Source organism: Orcinus orca, chromosome 1 (assembly GCF_937001465.1).
Source record: "Orcinus orca chromosome 1, mOrcOrc1.1, whole genome shotgun sequence".
Lineage (NCBI taxonomy): Eukaryota > Metazoa > Chordata > Mammalia > Artiodactyla > Delphinidae > Orcinus > Orcinus orca.
Genome location: NC_064559.1, coordinates 102,238,850 through 102,254,967, shown reverse-complemented (window position 1 = coordinate 102,254,967; position 16,118 = coordinate 102,238,850). Strand labels below are relative to the sequence as shown.

The window sequence follows — 16,118 nt, the reverse complement described above, 5'->3', positions numbered from 1 at the left end:
CCAAGTGCTTAGCTTACTGGTCCAGTAAGCTGTGAAAAGGGATGTGTTCATTAAGCATATCCCTTCTTGTGGTTAGAAGTAAAGGAGTCAAAGATGCCAGAACTGCAGAAGCAAACAAAAGCCCATGTTACTGTTCAACGCTCACCAGACTGCGTCATGAGTGAAAAATCAACACTGCTATTTGGGAGTTGTCTCTACTGTAGCTACTGTTATTTGACCTGACATAGAAATTAGTTCTTTGAGGTGGGATGCTCCTGTAACAAATCTTAAAATAATTGTGGCATTGGCTCATGTGTCTGGAGGTGGTTGGAAAGGAATCTGATATTGGAAGCCGTAAATGTGGTGCTACATGTTATTCAAAGGCAAAACGTTTGAAGTAATGGTTGTCCATGGTATCTTTAGAGGCAAAGCAATGGTTGCTCACTTGCTGATTTGCCCAGGGTATTTCAGGAGATGTATGTTCAGGAAAATCTTTCTGGTTGACAGGCCAGAAATGTAAAGAATGAAAAGAAAAATAATACAGTCCAGAAGTTCAAAACCTTGTTGAATTAGAAAACTCACCGCTTGTAAGTCCTAAAGAGTAAGAGATGCGATTAGAAGTGGTTTTCAACTAGAAGTTCAATTTCAGTGGACTGTTACAACAGGGAAAGTAGACAGAAGTTGTCTTCTTTCCACACGTGTGCCAGGGAGCCTCATGGTTGCTGTATTATGTTAGGGGAAAAAGCAGTCATTTAATCAGGCCAGAAAATTCCTTCTACAAAAGGACCTAACTGAGATCTGTAGGACATAGAAATGATTGGGGGACTGAAATTATATCAGGTGCCTAATAAGATTCTGAGGGAATTGAGAACTAAATTAACTATGGGCCAAAACGAAAAAGAATGATTTTTAAGATTACTAACGACATTCCCGTGCACCGTTCCCTAATTTCCAACTAGGAAATCAGATATGGTCAGTACAGGTGACTAAAAGGGAATATCCACTCTGAGGTGACTACAAGGACCCCAGAGAATGATGGATAAAGGAAGCTCTCTCAGAGAATAGTATCAGATCCTGAGAGAGCCAAGGAGGAGAAGGAACACAGAGATGCTCAAACATTGTCACTCCGTTGTATGATACTTATTCCTTCATGCTTTCCCTCTGGGATTATTGAGGAATAATTAACAAACGAAATTGTACATATTTACTGTGTATAATGTGATGACTTGACATATATGTACTTTATGCAGTCATTACCATCATCGGTCACTTAGAACATAAATCACTTCATCAGTAACAATGTAATGTGTGTATGTCTCCCTGTTTCTGTGTGTGTGTGTGTGTGTGTGTGTGTGTGTGTGTGTCTTTGTATGTGTGTGTGTGATGAGAATGCTTATGGTCTAATTTCCCAGCAAGATTCAACTACACAAGTGAGTGCTATTACCTAGATCACCATGCTCTACTGTAGACTCTGAGAACTCATTCATTGTATGATTGCAGGCTTGTACCCGTGGCCAAACATCCGACCTTTCCCCGACCCCTCAGACCCTGCTGACCACCATTCTACTCTCTGTTGCTCTGACATCTGTTAGTTTGGAAACACATTCCAAAATGAACAATGGTACGAAGGAGAAATAAGAAATAAATAGAAAATAACCTGAGATGAACGAAAATGAAAAGAAAACATACAAGAACATTCGGGATAAATGTAATGAAGCACAAAGAGAGCAACCTATGCCTAGAGATATCTATATTACAAAAGATGATCTCAAATCAGTAGCCTGATAGACATGGATGCATGTGTGTGGGTTTATGAAAATTGAAAACTCGTAACACTAAATACAGAAAAGTATCAGCAGTGATTGTTTTTGGCCGTTTAATACACATGCTCATTTTTTAACAGCTTTATGTTTTCCGCATTGTATATTAAATGGTATACCTTCATTTTAATAACAACGTATCATATTGTTAAAAATATATATAGGAGTCAGTGAAGATGTGGCTGAGCTGCAAGCAAAGTTTACGACCTGGTCTTCTGGCACATGCCTAGCTGATGACTTTCACACGATTCAAGTGTCTCCTCTTTCTCCTCCTCTACTCCTCATTTCCCTCTTCCTCCTGCTGTCCCATTATAAAACCCCATTCCTAAGAAGCTTCCTGATTATTCGGCCAAGACAAGTTACTAGGCCAGTTCTTCCTTCTGACTGCAGGAAGAATTATGAAACGACTATTACTAAATGCATGGGCGATATGTCAAAGTACCAAATTGGACGGTTAAGGGGTAGATATTGGCAGTGAAGATAATATGGCAGGTTGAGTGTTCTGGCACGTGAAGAAGAAGACAGAGAATAAACGGTGAACATTTTTTTCAAATTTCTCTCTTCAAAGACCTAAAACATTGTTGGACTGAGTGGAAAAAAGCAAATATATCAGATGTGCCCTAAGTTCACATTTCATCCACATGTCAGACCTGTAGTGCTTTGCTTATCTTTCCCCTCCCAGTGTCACTCTGAATCATTTATATGTGATGCTCTGAATCTGAAATGGTACCTTATATCTAGTTTTGGTTTCACACAATTGAAACTTCGTATTCACTTATGGAATACAAGAGATTTATTTCCTGATAAAGGAATTTTAAGCGCAGGACAGCGGTCTAGGGAAGAGTTTGCGTAAGCTGAGATGGGATATCCTGATTCCATTAAACATCTGTTCCCACATTCTACAGTATCATAAAGCGAGATTTGCAACTCTATTCCTAAACCAGACCATGATCCCTCACCAACCATGATCCATCAAAACACTCTTCAGTGCCCATGGCGACAGCATAGAAAAGAGTAGTGTTCATATCCAGGATAGAAGGGAGGAACTTAGAAAACCTGTTAACATCTAAATCACTGAATAGGCAGAAATGAAGTCTTTGGTAGATGTGCTAAGGCAATGGTTCCTGAACTTCGGTTATTTGCTAATAGCTCATTATATTTGTCATAATTCCACACCCCATGTGTCATATTACATTAATATGTTTGGCTTTAAATTCACTTCAAAATACCTTTGAAAATTTTTATTTTAATTGGCCATAGGTAGTCATGTACATGAAATGACAGATGAAATATTCAAATTATATATTACAACCTGTAGGTACGTATATACATACAGAAATATGTTACAGAAACTGGGACAAGGACAGAGAGAGAGAGATTAAAATGTCTGGAACACGCAAAATCTGCAGAGCTGAAACTGCTAGAAGTCCATCTGACAGAGGAATATTCTTTTACCTGAGGGAACGTCAGCCTTGTTCTATTCAGGCCGTCATTGGATTGTATGAGAACTTCCCACGTTATACAGGGCAACCGACTTAACTCAGGCTACTGATTTAAATAATACTCTCATCCAAAATCATCCTGACAGAAACACACAGAATAATGTTTGTCCAGTAAAGGGGGGACCTGTGCCAGTGAATCTGACCCACAAATTAACCATCAAACCTTCCTTCCAGCACATTGACAAATTGTATGAAGAAAGTACAGCACAATATAGGTTTATTTGACACGTGCTCCACCGTGCCCTAAATGGAAAATGCAAAACATAGGTTTAAAATATAACAAAATTCGTATTAATGATTAAGAAGTTGTACATGAATGGCAATGAACTTCAGTGACTGCATTTTTAATCAAGTGATTTCAACTTTCTCATGAATTTACCCTAGATTTGATGGGAAACAATATGTGTTTAAATAATTCATAAGTATTAAATACATACAAAATTAGTTGCGTGAATGGCATTGCATAATACATTGGGTTTCCCAATAATTTTACAGCGACAGGAAGCCAGAAAACTTGAACAATCCTCTGAGATTTCTTCAAAAATTGAAGACATCCGAAGAGGTCAGTTGGAGAAATTGGATTGGAGCATGTGTTATGTCCCTTTGGGAGGTATGAGCAAAAAGCTTCATTTCTGTTGTAAGTCTTGGGTCTGAGCTGCCAGCTCATCTCAGTTATGGTAGGGGATGCTATGTGCCTAGTGGATTCCTTGTGGCAGGAAGTAAAACAGATTTATAAAGGTCACAGGCATCTGACTGCTGGATGTTCTTTATTTGAAGGAGCAAACAGTGAAAGGAGGACCGTAGTGGTCAACACTTTACTACACGTTTCCAAGTGTCAAGGTAGGGAATCATATGAGATGATCTGCAAATTTCCCTCAGACCATTTTCGAAGACGAAACGAGACTTTGTTTAGCAAGCCATGAATCAAACCGAAATGAATTGAAAGAAAGACTTGAGGTAAAGTGACATGTGTCACCAGGTAGCGAGGCCCATTTCAACCCAGTATGTACAACAAACTTGCCACCAGATCAAGTGCAACTAGGCAGGCAGTTTTAGAGTCAAGGATGGTGAAAGATACGAAAGGGTCATCCTCCCCAGTCAAGGAATGGAACTTTTGACTCCAAGTTAGAGGACACTCCAAGTGCTCCCACTGCCTTAAACGACTGAAACTGAGAGCTAAGGCAGGGACTCTGTGAGTCATGAGAACATAATCCAGTGAGGAGATCCGGGATCAGGATATTTCCTGTTTTCAGAGTCCCTGCCAAGCCAGTTATGGATGGATTTGCATTTGGGTTGGGAAATGATTGGACCAGACCAAGTTTGGTAGTTCCTCTTCCCCCTGGGTGGGGCAGTAAGCGCCAATAAATAGGTCCTCTGCTGCACGACAGCTATCCTCCTGCCACTCGAGTTCTGAATGACTTTGGAGAACCTGGTGAGTCTTATTCTTCATTTCAACTTTGTTCATGGACACCCAAATGTTGAGTTTATGCTGGACTCAGCAAGCTTGATGGGTCCAAAATTATGATCATGGGTATAATGCTACTTAGTGGATGAGAACTTGGAATCTGGGCACAATGTTGTATTGTATTTACTAGATTACTGATACCTAGTTTGAATTCCTCTATTGAAAAAGAAATTAACAGGAAATATTGACATGAAGGGATAAAGAGCAAAGTATTTACCTTCTTCTATGCCTTTCTCTTGGACCTCTGCTGTGATTTCAGAGGCATTTATCTTAGAAGGTGTGAGACCCTTACACTCATCCTGATTGCCCTCTGCTCTGGATATAAGTCATCCTGTCGGGACATCATGAGAGGAAATGTTGATACAAATTGCTTGTGAGCTTGCCCATGATTTTAGAACATGTGAGGGCCTTTTCTGAAGATGTCGTTTTCATTAAAAAGAAAAAAGGAAAGAAGGAAAGAAAGAAAGAAAGAAACCAAAAGAGAAAACATTGCATGTTTCTTCAAAACAAAGATATTTTCTTTAGAAAAGCTGTATGAGAAAAGGGAAGGTTTTCTCTGGGCTGATGTAACGATTTTCTGAAGAGTGAGAGAGAAGTCAGAAATTCATTAAAAAGTATTTAACAGATTAAAGCACATACTTAGAGATTGGTGAGATACTATCTGTTGTTATTCCACAAGATTTTGCTGTTTTCTCTATAGGAATTCCTTGTTGTGAACACGGTCATATACTTTCTTTCAGATATTAAGACTCCAGAAAGATGTCTTCTCAACATCAGCAGTGCAAGCAGCCCTGCCAGCCACCACCAGTGTGCACACAAAAATGCCATGACCCTTGCCCACCTTGCAAGTGTCCAGACCCTTGCCCACCTTGCAAGTGTCCAGACCCTTGCCCACCTTGCAAGTGTCCAGACCCTTGCCCACCTATAAAGTGCCCTGACCCATGCGTGCCTCAGCAGTGCAAGCAGAAATGCCCTCCTGGGGCACCTGTTCAACATTGCTAGCAGAAGTGGCCACCCAAGAGTATGTAAGAGCTTGAGCTTTTATCTGCATCTGGAAAGGATAAGGACAATGGACTCAACTAGTTCCAGAGCTCCACCATCCTCTTCTCTTCAAAGCCTATCATGGATACGGAAGAAGCTTCTCCACCTTTCAGCCTCAATATGCGAGTGGTGCTTCCTGACAGACAGAGGTTTCTTACCTGCGGGTGCTGTACTGCTTCCCTCTGGGAGGTGCCCAAGAAAGCATCGCAGAGCCTCTGAAGGAAGAGCAGCCGCTCTCCTCCTGGGCGCCCTCTGAGGATTCTCTCGCTGTCTTCTGTGTCGGTCGGTCACCTGGGCATGGGTTTCTACCAGCTGAGCAATTGTTACTTATCCTCCACGTCCTGAATAAAATACAGTTCTTTTGTGAGATGGGAAAATATTTTCTTTCTTTGCAAACCTGCTTTTAGCAATATCATATGATAATTTTGCTTGATTTCTATCCTTCTTTGATCCCGAGTTTCAGGCTTTCACAGTCAGTGTTATCTGAATTTTGAGTCGTATCAATGATTATTTCTATACAGTTAAAAATCCAGGTTATTTTCCTAATTATTGCTTGACTCATTTAAAGAACAAGTTTTGTAACTTCTTGGGATTTCAAATCCTTTAATAAACTCTGGGGAAAATCACATATACAGTGCCCACTTGCTTAGCCATAAAAATTACATGAACGTGTGTCATTTAGTTGGCACAATGCCGAGCATGTAACTGGCATTTGAGAGGTGGCAGATCATCATTGTCCCTGTCATCATCACCGTCACCACCGCCAACACCGTCACCACCACCCCCAGGTGCTCCAAGCAGGGGAGTGGCTCTGACATACCTAGTAGAGCAAGCAAGGATATTCTTTAAACTTTATGATCCATTCATATTCTGTGTTGATGTTCTTTACCAGTTTAACTGAATTTTTAATCTGACCCCACAAAATAACCAGTTTGGGAAATTATTGGGACACTCTGTATAAAATTATAATAGTTCTGAAAACATGGGTAGTACAAAAGAAAGGGAATTTAAAGGGACCTTACCAGACAAAGTGCTACCTCTTCCCCATTTGTACAACGTGCTCTTCTTATTGCAAAACTCAACAACCGCAGGGTCTTACTATGTTTTTTCACCTCGGAAATTACATTCTTCATTATTTTGACCCCACATTTGAGATACACAGGGGATTCCAATGTTTATCTTGATTTACAAAATGACTGTTACTATGCCGCTTGTTTTCCAAGTGCTTAGCTTACTGGTCCAGTAAGCTGTGAAAAGGGATGTGTTCATTAAGCATATCCCTTCTTGTGGTTAGAAGTAAAGGAGTCAAAGATGCCAGAACTGCAGAAGCAAACAAAAGCCCATGTTACTGTTCAACGCTCACCAGACTGCGTCATGAGTGAAAAATCAACACTGCTATTTGGGAGTTGTCTCTACTGTAGCTACTGTTATTTGACCTGACATAGAAATTAGTTCTTTGAGGTGGGATGCTCCTGTAACAAATCTTAAAAAAATTGTGGCATTGGCTCATGTGTCTGGAGGTGGTTGGAAAGGAATCTGATATTGGAAGCCGTAAATGTGGTGCTACATGTTATTCAAAGGCAAAACGTTTGAAGTAATGGTTGTCCATGGTATCTTTAGAGGCAAAGCAATGGTTGCTCACTTGCTGATTTGCCCAGGGTATTTCAGGAGATGTATGTTCAGGAAAATCTTTCTGGTTGACAGGCCAGAAATGTAAAGAATGAAAAGAAAAATAATACAGTCCAGAAGTTCAAAACCTTGTTGAATTAGAAAACTCACCGCTTGTAAGTCCTAAAGAGTAAGAGATGCGATTAGAAGTGGTTTTCAACTAGAAGTTCAATTTCAGTGGACTGTTACAACAGGGAAAGTAGACAGAAGTTGTCTTCTTTCCACACGTGTGCCAGGGAGCCTCATGGTTGCTGTATTATGTTAGGGGAAAAAGCAATCATTTAATCAGGCCAGAAAATTCCTTCTACAAAAGGACCTAACTGAGATCTGTAGGACATAGAAATGATTGGGGGACTGAAATTATATCAGGTGCCTAATAAGTTTCTGAGGGAATTGAGAACTAAATTAACTATGGGCCAAAACGAAAAAGAATGATTTTTAAGATTACTAATGACATTCCCGCGCACCTTTCCCTAATTTCCAACTAGGAAATCAGATATGGTCACTACAGGTGACTAAAAGGGAATATCCACTCTGAGGTGACTACAAGGACCCCAGAGAATGATGGATAAAGGAAGCTCTCTCAGAGAATAGTATCAGATCCTGAGAGAGCCAAGGAGGAGAAGGAACACAGAGATGCTCAAACATTGTTACTCCGTTGTATGATACTTATTCCTTCATGCTTTCCCTCTGGGATTATTGAGGAATAATTAACAAACGAAATTGTACATATTTACTGTGTATAATGTGATGACTTGACATATGTGTACTTTATGCAGTCATTACCATCATCGGTCACTTAGAACATAAATCACTTCATCAGTAACAATGTAATGTGTGTATGTCTCCCTGTTTCTGTGTGTGTGTGTGTGTTTTTGTATGTGTGTGTGTGATGAGAATGCTTATGGTCTAATTTCCCAGCAAGATTCAACTACACAAGTGAGTGCTATTACCTAGATCACCATGCTCTACTGTAGACTCTGAGAACTCATTCATTGTATGATTGCAGGCTTGTACCCGTGGCCAAACATCCGACCTTTCCCCGACCCCTCAGACCATGCTGACCACCATTCTACTCTCTGTTGCTCTGACATCTGTTAGTTTGGAAACACATTCCAAAATGAACAATGGTACGAAGGAGAAATAAGAAATAAATAGAAAATAACCTGAGATGAACGAAAATGAAAAGAAAACATACAAGAACATTCGGGATAAATGTATTGCAGCACAAAGAGAGCAACATATGCCTAGAGATATCTATATTACAAAAGATGATCTCAAATCAGTAGCCTGATAGACACGGATGCATGTGTGTGGGTATATGAAAATAGAAAACTCGTAACACTGAATACAGCAAAGTATAAGCAGTGATTGTTTTTGGCCGTTTAATACACATGCTCATTTTTTAACAGCTTTATGTTTTCCGCATTGTATATTAAATGGTATACCTTCATTTTAATAACAACGTATCATATTGTTAAAAATATATATAGGAGTCAGTGTAGATGTGGCTGAGCTGCAAGCAAAGTTTACGACCTGGTCTTCTGGCACATGCCTAGCTGATGACTTTCACACGATTCAAGTGTCTCCTTTTTCTCCTCCTCTACTCCTCATTCCCTCTTCTTCCTGCTGTCCCATTATAAAACCCCATTCCTAAGAAGCTTCCTGATTATTTGGCCAAGACAAGTTACTAGGCCAGTTCTTCCTTCTGACTGCAGGAAGAATTATGAAAGGACTATTACTAAATGCATGGGCGATATGTCAAAGTACCAAATTGGACGGTTGAGGGGTAGATATTGGCAGTGAAGATAATATGGCAGGTTGAGGGTTCTGGCACGTGAAGAAGAAGACAGAGAATAAACGGTGAACATTTTTTTTCAAATTTCTCTCTTCAAAGACCTAAAATATTGTTGGACTGAGTGGAAAAAAGCAAATATATCAGATGTGCCCTAAGTTCACATTTCATCCAGATGTCAGACCTGTAGTGCTTTGCTTATCTTTCCCCTCCCAGCGTCACTCTGAATCATTTATATGTGATGCTCTGAATCTGAAATGGTACCTTATATCTAGTTTTGGTTTCACACAATTGAAACGTCGTATTCACTTCTGGAATACAAGAGATTTATTTCGTGATAAAGGAATTTTAAGTGCAGGACAGCAGTCTAGGGAAGAGTTCGCGTAAGCTGAGATGGGATATCCTGATTCCATTAAACATCTGTTCCCACATTCTACAGTACCATAGAGCGAGATTTGCAACTCTATTCCTAAACCAGACAGGGCCCTCACCAACCATGATCCACCAAAACACTCTTCAGTGCCCATGGGGACAGCATAGAAAAGAGTAGTGTTCATATCCAGGATACAATGGAGGAACTTAGAAAACCTGTTAACATCTAAATCACTGAAAAGGCAGAAATGAAATCTTTGGTGGACGTGCTAAGACAATGGTTCCTGAACTTCAGTTATTTGCTAATAGCTCATTCTATTTGTCGAAATTCCACACCCCATGTGTCATATTACATTAATATGTTTGGCTTTAAGTTCACTTCAAAATACCTTTGAAAATTTTTATTTTAATTTGCCATCGGTAATCATGTAAATGAAATGACAGATGAAATATTCAAATTATATATTACAACCTGTAGGTACGTATATACATACAGAAATATGTTACAGAAACTGGGACAAGGACAGAGAGAGAGAGATTAAAATGTCTGGAACACGCAAAATCTGCAGAGCTGAAACTGCTACAAGTCCATCTGACAGAGGAATATTCTTTTACCTGAGGGAACGTCAGCCTTGTTCTATTCAGGCCGTCATTGGATTGGATGAGAACTTCCCACGTTATAGAGGGCAACTGACTTAACTCAGGCTACTGATTTAAATAATACTCTCATCCAAAATCATCCTTATAGAAACACACAGAATAATGTTTGTCCAGTAAACAGGGGACCTGTGCCAGTGAATCTGACCCATAAATTAACCATCAAACCTTCCTTCCAGCACATTGACAAATTGTATGAAGAAAGTACAGCACGAAATAGGTTTATTTGACACATGCTCCACCGTGACCTAAATGGAAAATGCAAAACATAGGTTTAAAATATAACAAAATTCTTATTAATGATTAAGAAGTTGTACATGAATGGCAATGAACTTCAGTGACTGCATTTTTAATCAAGTGATTTCAACTTTCTCATGAATTTACCCTAGATTTGATGGGAAACAATATGTGTTTAAATAATTCATAAGTATTAAATACATACAAAATTAGTTGCGTGAATGGCATTGCATAATACATTGGGTTTCCCAATAATTTTACAGCGACAGGAAGCCAGAAAATTTGAACAATCCTCTGAGATTTCTTCAAAAATTGAAGACATCCGAAGAGGTCAGTTGGAGAAATTGGATTGGAGCATGTGTTATGTCCCTTTGGGAGGTATGAGCAAAAAGCTTCATTTCTGTTGTAAGTCTTGGGTCTGAGCTGCCAGCTCATCTCAGTTGTGGTAGGGGATGCTATGTACCTAGTGGATTCCTTGTGGCAGGAAGTAAAACAGATTTATAAAGGTCACAGGCATCTGACTGCTGGATGTTCTTTATTTGAAGGAGCAAACAGTGAAAGGAGGACCGTAGTGGTCAACACTTTACTACACGTTTCCAAGTGTCAAGATAGGGAATCATATGAGATGATCTGAAAATTTCCCTCAGACCATTTTCGAAGACGAAACGAGACTTTGTTTAGCAAGCCATGAATCAAACCGAAATGAATTGAAAGAAAGACTTGAGGTAAAGTGACATGTGTCACCAGGTAGCGAGGCCCATTTCAAACCAGTATGTACAACAAACTTGCCACCAGATCAAGTGCAACTAGGCAGGCAGTTTTAGAGTCAAGGATGGTGAAAGATATGAAAGGGTCATCCTCCCCAGTCAAGGAATGGAACTTTTGACTCCAAGTTAGAGGACACTCCAAGTGCTCCCACTGCCTTAAACGACTGAAACTGAGAGCTAAGGCAGGGACTCTGTGAGTCATGAGAACATAATCCAGTGAGGAGATCCGGGATCAGGATATTTCCTGTTTTCAGAGTCCCTGCCAAGCCAGTTATGGATGGATTTGCATTTGGGTCGGGAAATGATTGGACCAGGCCAAGTTTGGTAGTTCCGCTTCCCCCTGGGTGGGGCAGTAAGCGCCAATAAATAGGTCCTCTGCTGCACGACAGCTATCCTCCTGCCACTCGAGATCTGATTGACTTTGGAGAACCTGGTGAGTCTTATTCTTCATTTCAACTTTGTTCATGGACACCCAAATGTTGAGTTTAGGCTGGACTCAGCAAGCTTGATGGGTCCAAAATTATGATCATGGGTATAATGCTACTTAGTGGATGAGAACTTGGAATCTGGGCACAATGTTGTATTGTATTTACTAGATTACTGATACCTAGTTTGAATTCCTCTATTGAAAAAGAAATTAACAGGAAATATTGACATGAAGGGATAAAGAGCAAAGTATTTACCTTCTTCTATGCCTTTCTCTTGGACCTCTGCTGTGATTTCAGAGGCATTTATCTTAGAAGGTGTGAGACCCTTACACTCATCCTGATTGCCCTCTGCTCTGGATATAAGTCATCCTGTCGGGACATCATGAGAGGAAATGTTGATACAAATTGCTTGTGAGCTTGCCCATGATTTTAGAACATGTGAGGGCCTTTTCTGAAGATGTCGTTTTCATTAAAAAGAAAAAAGGAAAGAAGGAAAGAAAGAAAGAAAGAAACCAAAAGAGAAAACATTGCATGTTTCTTCAAAACAAAGATATTTTCTTTAGAAAAGCTGTATGAGAAAAGGGAAGGTTTTCTCTGGGCTGATGTAACGATTTTCTGAAGAGTGAGAGAGAAGTCAGAAATTCATTAAAAAGTATTTAACAGATTAAAGCACATACTTAGAGATTGGTGAGATACTATCTGTTGTTATTCCACAAGATTTTGCTGTTTTCTCTATAGGAATTCCTTGTTGTGAACACGGTCATATACTTTCTTTCAGATATTAAGACTCCAGAAAGATGTCTTCTCAACATCAGCAGTGCAAGCAGCCCTGCCAGCCACCACCAGTGTGCACACAAAAATGCCATGACCCTTGCCCACCTTGCAAGTGTCCAGACCCTTGCCCACCTTGCAAGTGTCCAGACCCTTGCCCACCTATAAAGTGCCCTGACCCATGCGTGCCTCAGCAGTGCAAGCAGAAATGCCCTCCTGGGGCACCTGTTCAACATTGCTAGCAGAAGTGGCCACCCAAGAGTATGTAAGAGCTTGAGCTTTTATCTGCATCTGGAAAGAATGACGGCATTCAGCTCAACTAGTTCCAGAGCTCCACCTTCCTCTTCTCTTCAAAGCCTATCATGGATACGGAAGAAGCTTCTCCACCCTTCAGCCTCAGTATGCGAGTGGTGCTTCCTGACAGACAGAGGTTGCTTACCTGCGGGTGCTGTACTGCTTCCCTCTGGGAGATGCCCAAGAAAGCATCGCAGAGCCTCTGAAGGAAGAGCAGCCGCTCTCCTCCTGGGCGCCCTCTGAGGATTCTCTCACTGTCTTCTGTGTCGGTCGGTCACCTGGGCATGGGTTTCTACCAGCTGAGCAATTGTTACTTATCCTCCACGTCCTGAATAAAATACAGTTCTTTTGTGAGATGGGAAAATATTTTCTTTCTTTGCAAACCTGCTTTTAGCAATATCATATGATAATGTTGCTTGATTTCTATCCTTCTTTGATCCCGAGTTTCAGGCTTTCTCAGTCAGTGTTATCTGAATTTTGAGTCGTATCAATGATTATTTCTATACAGTTAAAAATCCAGGTTATTTTCCTAATTATTGCTTGACTCATTTAAGGAACACGTTTTGTAACTTCTTGGGATTTCAAATCCTTTAATAAACTCTGGGGAAAATCACATATACAGTGCCCACTTGCTTAGCCATAAAAATTACATGAAAGTGTGTCATTTAGTTGGCACAATGCCGAGCATGTAATTGGCATTTGAGAGGTGGCAGATCATCATTGTCCCTGTCGTCATCACCGTCACCACCACCAACACCGTCACCACCACCCCCAGGTGCTCCAAGCAGGGGAGTGGCTCTGACATACCTAGTAGAGCAAGCAAGGATATTCTTTAAACTCTATTATCCATTCATATTCTGTGTTGATTTTCTTTACCAGTTTAACTGAATTTTTAATCTGACCCCACAAAATAACCAGTTTGGGAAATTATTGGGATACTCTGTATAAAATTATAATAGTTCTGAAAACATGGGTAGTACAAAAGAAAGGGAATTTAAAGGGACCTTACCAGGCAAAGTGCTACCTCTTCCCCATTTGTACAACGTGCTCTTCTTATTGCAAAACTCAACAACCGCAGGGTCTTACTATGTTTTTTCACCTCGGAAATTACATTCTTCATTATTTTGACCCCACATTTGACATACACAGGGGATTCCAATGTTTATCTTGATTTACAAAATGACTGTTACTATGCCGCTTGTTTTCCAAGTGCTTAGCTTACTGGTCCAGTAAGCTGTGAAAAGGGATGTGTTCATTAAGCATATCCCTTCTTGTGGTTAGAAGTAAAGGAGTCAAAGATGCCAGAACTGCAGAAGCAAACAAATGCCCATGTTACTGTTCAACGCTCACCAGACCGTGTCATGAGTGAAAACTCAACACTGCTATTTGGGAGTTGTCTCTACTGTAGCTACTGTTATTTGACCTGACATAGAAATTAGTTCTTTGAGGTGGGATGCTCCTGTAACAAATCTTAAAAAAATTGTGGCATTGGCTCATGTGTCTGGAGGTGGTTGGAAAGGAATCTGATATTGGAAGCCGTAAATGTGGTGCTACATGTTATTCAAAGGCAAAACGTTTGAAGTAATGGTTGTCCATGGTATCTTTAGAGGCAAAGCAATGGTTGCTCACTTGCTGATTTGCCCAGGGTATTTCAGGAGATGTATGTTCAGGAAAATCTTTCTGGTTGACAGGCCAGAAATGTAAAGAATGAAAAGAAAAATAATACAGTCCAGAAGTTCAAAACCTTGTTGAATTAGAAAACTCACCGCTTGTAAGTCCTAAAGAGTAAGAGATGCGATTAGAAGTGGTTTTCAACTAGAAGTTCAATTTCAGTGGACTGTTACAACAGGGAAAGTAGACAGAAGTTGTCTTCTTTCCACCTGTGTGCCAGGGAGCCTCATGGTTGCTGTATTATGTTAGGGGAAAAGGCAGTAATTTAATCAGGCCAGAAATTTCCTTCTACAAAAGGACCTAACTGAGATCTGTAGGACATAGAAATGATTGGGGGACTGAAATTATATCAGGTGCCTAATAAGTTTCTGAGGGAATTGAGAACTAAATTAACTATGGGCCAAAACGAAAAAGAATGATTTTTAAGATTACTAACGACATTCCCGCGCACCTTTCCCTAATTTCCAACTAGGAAATCAGATATGGTCAGTACAGGTGACTAAAAGGGAATATCCACTCTGAGGTGACTACAAGGACCCCAGAGAATGATGGATAAAGGAAGCTCTCTCAGAGAATAGTATCAGATCCTGAGAGAGCCAAGGAGGAGAAGGAACACAGAGATGCTCAAACATTGTTACTCCGTTGTATGATACTTATTCCTTCATGCTTTCCCTCTGGGATTATTGAGGAATAATTAACAAACGAAATTGTACATATTTACTGTGTATAATGTGATGACTTGACATATGTGTACTTTATGCAGTCATTACCATCTTCGGTCACTTAGAACATAAATCACTTCATCAGTAACAATGTAATGTGTGTATGTCTCCCTGTTTCTGTGTGTGTGTGTGTGTGTGTGTGTGTGTGTCTTTGTATGTGTGTGTGTGATGAGAATGCTTATGGTCTAATTTCCCAGCAAGATTCAACTACACAAGTGAGTGCTATTACCTAGATCACCATGCTCTACTGTAGACTCTGAGAACTCATTCATTGTATGATTGCAGGCTTGTACCCGTGGCCAAACATCCGACCTTTCCCCGACCCCTCAGACCCTGCTGACCACCATTCTACTCTCTGTTGCTCTGACATCTGTTAGTTTGGAAACACATTCCAAAATGAACAATGGTACGAAGGAGAAATAAGAAATAAATAGAAAATAACCTGAGATGAACGAAAATGAAAAGAAAACATACAAGAACATTCGGGATAAATGTAATGCAGCACAAAGAGAGCAACATATGCCTAGAGATATCTATATTACAAAAGATGATCTCAAATCAGTAGCCTGATAGACATGGATGCATGTGTGTGGGTTTATGAAAATTGAAAACTCGTAACACTAAATACAGCAAAGTATCAGCAGTGATTGTTTTTGGCCGTTTAATACACATGCTCATTTTTTAACAGCTTTATGTTTTCCGCATTATATATTAAATGGTATACCTTCATTTTAATAACAACGTATCATATTGTTAAAAATATATATAGGAGTCAGTGAAGATGTGGCTGAGCTGCAAGCAAAGTTTACGACCTGGTCTTCTGGCACATGCCTAGCTGATGACTTTCACACGATTCAAGTGTCTCCTCTTTCTCCTCCTCTACTCCTCATTTCCCTCTTCCTCCTGCTGTCCCATTATAAAACCCCATT

The 16,118-nt window shown here is 40.1% G+C and overlaps 2 long non-coding RNA genes across 2 annotated transcripts in view; both read left to right on the top strand.

Moving 5' to 3' along the window:
• The window catches only part of LOC125962138 (uncharacterized), a 112,334-nt gene that overhangs the window by 64,510 nt on the left and 31,706 nt on the right, over nt 1–16,118 (top strand). The window lies entirely within an intron of this gene.
• LOC125962167 (uncharacterized) lies at nt 155–14,523 on the top strand. Its single transcript, XR_007473655.1, has 2 exons — nt 155–243; nt 14,245–14,523. It is a non-coding gene; the product is annotated as an uncharacterized LOC125962167 (long non-coding RNA).